The 6,886-nt window shown below is 36.3% G+C and overlaps 1 pseudogene; it reads right to left on the minus strand.

The window, feature by feature from the left end:
- Positions 1-330: 330 nt before the first annotated feature.
- Positions 331-6,661, minus strand: LOC143602130 (putative pre-mRNA-splicing factor ATP-dependent RNA helicase DEAH2; annotated as a pseudogene).
- Positions 6,662-6,886: the final 225 nt, after the last annotated feature.

Consider the following 6,886-nt stretch of genomic DNA (forward strand, 5'->3'; position numbering starts at 1 on the left):
GAGGTAAAACAACCAGCTAAAGGAACATGAGAAGTACCCGGACTATCTAAGGTGGCGGTTTACAAGACCGAAGAAGTTTGGGAACTGCTTAACGTGAAAGCCATGCGCGTTCGGTTGGATCAATTAATGGTTCAATGCTAACGAGTTTAGTAGCTGTTCTCACTAAAAGATAAAATTTTCTTACAAGTCAAAAGGCTTCAGATCATAAACAGGTCAACGCGTTTACAACAATTAAAACATGTAAAGAATAAGAAACCGCGCAGCATCTACCAGCATAACAAGCGGAAACAAATCACAATGTGTGTTGACAAAACAAAAACATGGAACTGATTTAAGGTTCCAAACAGAACAGAACATCAGTTGCTAAACTCGATAAAGATACATAGTAACTTAATTCAGAACAGTTTTGTGGATGAAAACGTAAAGGTTCGTCGTTTCTATCTTCTGTTTTTGCTCTCCTTTTTATCCTTTTCCCGTTTCTGGTAAAGCTTCTCGAGAACGCGTTTTGCTTCACAATTCGGGAAGTTTTCAAGATCATAGTAGTGTGGCGCGATATCAACAATCCTGATATACCAGCAAATATTATTATTTTAGTACAATGATATCATAAATAAAAGTTAGCTAACTCAAAATAGGTTTACGTAAAACTAACCATTCACCACGGACATCTGTTACAGTGCGAATGAAATTCCTGCTTGTTAACACGTATTCATTGTATATAACCCATTCGGGCTTGTGGTCTAAACAATTCGACGGGTGCAAATGAACCACCTGAAAATAAGAGAAATTTTAAGCTTTAATCTCCATGTATATTTTGAGAACATATAAGGAAGTTAAGGATAAAAAATAACGAACCTGATTGTCTTTGACGGTCAAATAATGACCCGTACGCTCCAAATGGGCCACCTGCATAAAATAGCCTGATAACATAGCTTTTCTGATGTTGATGTAATAGTCATGGCTGTTGAAATCCGTGCTGCATAACTTGAGGTTGAACCGGGCCATAATACGGGCAAGCTGTTGCCTCACGTTATCTGCTGATTTGAGTGCCCGATGATTCACAAAGTTCTCGTAACACCATGCTTGATCTTCATCTGAAACCAATAATAACAAAACATTAAATCAAATTGAGTTATTTTAGTAGCTCTAAATAAAAGAATGTGATCTGAAATACTATCGACTTCTATCAAAACCAAGACTTGTCATCCAACAAAAACATTTTTTCCAGAGTAGGCCTTGTAAACGAACAGAAAGTTCAATAAACTGTTCGTGAACATAGACACCTAATTCGCGGTTCGCTCCGGTACGGGTGCGCGATTCGGGTAAGCAATTTGCTAAGGTAACATATTCGGCATGGAAGGGTGTAAGCTAATTTCAGTACGAACCGGTACGGTGTACTATGTAGTTCGGTTCGATGTACCCCAAATAAAAAAAACTAGCTTTTTATAATGTATATATATAATGTTAATTTAACAGTTTTTATGTATAAATATATAAGTTTAAATGTAAACTAGTGATTAAACCCTAAAATAACAACCGTCACTCTCTTCTTCCGTCTTCCTCGTCAATGTCTTATTCTTCCTCTTTCTGGCAGAAACTGAACCATCTTCACCCAATTCGTTCAATTGGAACACTGAACTCATTAGATTGGAACACCGATTTTGTTCAATTCGAACACCAAATTCGTTAGACTGGATCGACGAACCAGTGATATGGGTACACGAATTCGGTGGTGATTGGAACGGAAGCAAATTCCAATTCGATGCACCATGAACCAAAACGAAACTCACGGCATGGCCAGCAAATTATGTAACTATGTTCGTGAACAGTTTGACCAGAAGTTTGTTAATGTTTGCTTATTTAAAAAAAACGAACATGAACAAAACCTTTTGTCCATTTGTGTTCAAGTATGTCCGTTCGTTTGCATTCATGATCATTATTTTACATTTGTTTATATATATTCAATTAAACCTTTTAGCTCCAATACAATCTACTCAAGTGTATGAATTATGAAATTAAAATATAACCCACTACAGTTTAGTCCAGTTATATTAATTTTTTAGTAACAAATTAATGTTCACGTTTACTTCTAATTAGTGTTACTGTTTGCTCAGGTGTTTTTGTTCATCTATGTTTAGTCATGTCCATTCGTTTATGTAAACGAACCGTTCGTTTATGTAAACGAACCGTTCGTTTATACTACCAACGATCCGAACATAAGCGAGCATTAACACGAGCAGATTCATATTCTTAACAAGCGAACACGAACAATACCCCGTGTGTTTAACCGTTCATGTCCATCATTTGTTCGGTTAAATTAAACAAACACAAACATACTCCATTTGTGTCCGTCCAGTTCGTTTACTTACTACTTTGAGGCACTCATAAGAAAACAAGAAATAACTACTTACTGTTTTGTTTGTAGGCGTGGTAGACGTTCAAGAGCGTGAGATGGTCTCCATCGATGTGTCCAAATCGGGCTTTCGCCTCATCAGCAGCCTTCTGAGCTTCTCTGGGCCGAACGAAGCAATTGGGTACTAATAAAAAAATTGGGTTATCACAGAGGAGGCCCACGATGAGTCAGCAGATTCAATACCACACCATTAGCTTCATGAGAGAGAGTACTGAGAAATTGCAACTATCTGCATCAGCACTTGCTTTCTTACAAATTCCATGACATGCTGACATGGAACCAAGCGAAACAGTTGCTGATGTCTACCTAAGACAGTGTCTGTTGTGTTTTTTAACTTTTGACCAAAAAATTTTACTTTTTTGTTTGATTATCCAATTATTAAAAAAAATTACTGTTTTCAAGCGAATGCATGATTAAGTATTAAAAATTAACTAACAAATAAAAAACAATGAAGGGCAAAAATGTAATTTGTACCTGACAGCATAGCCGATATAGAAAGAATCTCATTTGAACAGTTAAATTCAGGGCTAACAACAAGCATCTTCCCCATTTGAGGATCTAACGGAAACTCACTCATTATTTCACCCAATTTAGTCAAATTTCCTTCATCATCCAACGCACCCAAATAATTCAAAACCTCTAGGGCCCGCATTAACGTTTCAGGAGCTGGTGGGTCCATAAAATCGAAATGAACAAGATCATCAATACCAAGTTTCTTCAAAGTAAGAACCGTATTCGCCAAATTAGACCGAAGAATCTCCGGGTACGTTTGTGGCTGAAGATCGTTATTAAAACTTTTTTCTGTGTACAACCTAAAACATTTACCGGGCTGTGTTCTTCCAGCACGACCTGATCTTTGGTGAGCACTCGCCTTTGATATTGGAGAAACCAACAGAGATTCGACCCGAACCCGTGGATTATAAACTTTTTGTTTCGCGAAACCAGGATCGATAACATAAACAATACCGTCTATGGTTAAAGATGTTTCAGCAATGTTTGTTGAAATCACAATCTTTCTCCCAGCAGGCCCGCCTTCGGTTAAAGGAGCTGGTGCAGGCTCGAATATCTTCTGTTGCATAGCAGGTGGGAGTGTCGAATAAAGAGGCACCACTTTCACGGGACCCACCGAGTCTCCAAGATTACCGACTTCTTTATTTATTTTTCGAACGGCGTCTTCAATTTCTTCTTCTCCAGTGAGAAAAACGAGAATATCGCCAGGTGGCTCACACATGTGGATTTGAACAACAGTTCGGATTGCTGCCTCAAGATAGTCACGCTCGGGGTCTTGGGTGTAAAATATTTCCACTGGGTGGAGTCGGCCTGGAACTTTCATTAATGGTGCACCAAAGAAATAGCCCTGAAACTTTTCGGCTTCCAGTGTAGCACTCATGACAACTAATTTAAGATCGGCTCGGTTTTTTAAAACTTCTTTTAAAAGCCCGAACAAAACATCGGTAGCTAAAGTTCTCTCGTGGGCTTCATCAAGAATGATCACTTTGTACCTTTCTAGAAGCGGGTCGGTCATGGCTTCTCTTAATAGCATACCATCTGTCAAGTACCTATTGAACCAAAAAAAACATGTCAGTTAAATAAAAAAACACAATTTGTCTAAAAAATTATTATTTGTGTAACAAAATGTATCAGATATAGATTTACAACACCAAAAAAGTATCAAATTTTGCCCTTGTTTGTCATTGTATATAAGAAAATTGTTTTTTTTTTCAATAGCGTTCAACAAGCATCCAATTATTTAACCAAAGTAGCAACCTTTTATGGTGTGCCACATCACCATTTATCCATAGAAGCTAACATATATATATATAAAATTATAAATACCAATGAAACAGAAAACATTTCTTCTAGCATATAATGACAGAACGATTAAAGGTAAGAACATTTAATTTTCTAATCATTCTACAAAACTTTAATTGTAAATAATTTAACTTTTTAATAATATGACTAGGATGATATACTCTCAACAAATATCTAACTTTCATCTATTTCCTTTAAGCTACTCTTTTCTATATTTTAACATTTGGCTCATTAGAGATTAAACATAATACAGAAACCAACACATTATGTCAAACTGAAAACTGTAAATAAAATTAAGATATGCAAAACACTTAATTTGTACGAGTTTTTATAAAACTTACTTCAAGACGGTTTTTGCACTGCTACAATCTTCAAAACGGATGCTGTAACCCACTTCTTCTCCAATAGTGACATCCATTTCCTCCGCAACTCTCCTAGAAACAGACATTGCAGCCACCCTACGGGGTTGAGTGCAACCCACCATGAACTTCTTGCGTTTATCTGCACTCTCTAATTCCACAGCATCCAACACAAATTGCGGAATCTGTTTTGTAGCAATTTAAAAAACTCAAATTAGAGCTCAACAAACTAAAAGCAAAATCAAACAACATAACAGAGCTGTATACGAAGCGAACCGAACCAACAAAGCCTTGTTCATGTTCGTCTGTTAAGCTTTAATCAAACAAAAGGTTCACAAACACCTAACCGAACCAAACTTCTTGCTTGTGTTCATTAATTAAAAAAAAACTTGTTCATTAATGGTTCGCAAGCAAAAACGCAATGTTTTATACGATTTGGCTCATTGAGAGTGGTCAGTGTCAATGATTCGGTCCAGCTACCAAGTTTTTGTTGGTGTTTTTTTAGCATTAATATTCATATGAATCATATGTTAACTTCACATATAAATTAATCACATAATATTCATGTACATTTTTGTTTAATAACTAAAAAATTTTGCTTGATTCAAAATGATACTATATGATGAAAAGTCATTAAAACATATTAAAAGCCTTTAATAAGCAAACATCAACAAACAAACATTAACGAACATAAACGAATGTATTAATTAAACCTACACAAACACAACTTAACAAATGCCTCTGTTTGTGTTCGTTCATTTAGTTAATAGAACAAAACACCTTGTTCATGTCCATTCATTTATTAAACTAACAAACATAAAACATAAACGAACTTCTCGCTGAACATTTTAACCAAACCCTAAGTCCATAATATTACAACAACTAAATTAATTCATACACAAATTAGATTCAAACTACAAACAAATAACTACCTGAGTTGTTTTACCATTATCTAATTTCCTTAATGAACGAACACGACCACGAAACTTCATTCGGTTTGGTGTTCATAAACCATTTATTTATATGTAAACTAGCATACAAACATGAACAAGGCCTTATTCGGTTATAGCCCTATACATGTATCTCATACAACGTAACCATAAGATTGCAAGCTACAATTTTTTTTAAAAAAAAATTAGTGTGAGTTCACTTCCTTGATGAACAAACACGAAAAAGAAACTTCATTCAGTTACCGTTAACCATTCTCTTGTCCAACTTAACAAACGAACATGAACAATGCCTTGTTCGGTTCAGTTCTAGCCCTATATATGCATCTCATACGAGGTAACCATACGTAGATTACAAGCTACAATTTTTTTTTAAAAAAAAATTAGCATTTGAGTTCACTTCCTTAATAAACAAACGCGAACAAGAAATTTCATTCGTTTAGGTGTTCATGAACCGTTAACCATTTGCTTGCCCAACTTAACAAGCAAACATGAGCAATGCCGTGTTCCGTTCGGTTCTAGCCTTGTATATGTATCTCGCACGAGGTAAATATTCGTAGACTACTAGTTACAAATATGCACATTCACCAGCTATAAATGTGTGTATATATATATATGTATATATATATGTGTGTGCGTGTGTGTGGTATATATATATGTAGCTGGTGAATGTGTATATTATTAGCTCGTAGCCTACGGATATTTACTATGTGTGAGATGCATACGCAGGGCTATAACCGAACCGAACAAGGCCTTGTTCATGTTATTTTGTTAATAACTTTAAATAATACAACAACTAAACTAATTCATAATTTCATTCATACACAAATTAGATTAATAAAATAACTACCTGAGTCGTTTTACCGCTACCGGTCTCACCAACCAAAATTAGGGTTTGGTTCTCCTTAAGCGCCGTTAAAAAATTCCTCCTTCTGATGCCACACCGGCAACGTCTTCCTCTTCTCCAGTATCTCGTAATACCGGCTCGAGTACGCCCGCCCGGTCCACTTGTTCACCGTCGACACGCCGCCGTGGACGGCGGCTAAGCCGTTGGCCTTGTTGAATTTGGCCGCCGCGGACTCGTCCACGACGTCGAAAAGACTCACCTTGCGTTTGCGTTCGGTTGTCATGGCTTGAATCTGGAAGGTTTGGTGGTTATTACGGCGATTTGGTAGCTAATTTGTGTATTATAGCCTCCGTCAGAAACCCTAATTTTGAGATTGGGGGAAAGAAGGAGAATGGATGATGTCATAATAAGGTTTATTATATATTAGTATACTAGTTTGAGGCTAGAGTATTACACAGGTGGGTAATCGATGAAAATTTAAACTTTAATTCTCAGGTAAAATACAATC

This window comes from Bidens hawaiensis, unplaced genomic scaffold (genome assembly GCF_021521415.1).
Source record: "Bidens hawaiensis isolate Kalapana, Puna unplaced genomic scaffold, B.hawaiensis_p1.1 tig00057955_1, whole genome shotgun sequence".
NCBI lineage: Eukaryota > Viridiplantae > Streptophyta > Magnoliopsida > Asterales > Asteraceae > Bidens > Bidens hawaiensis.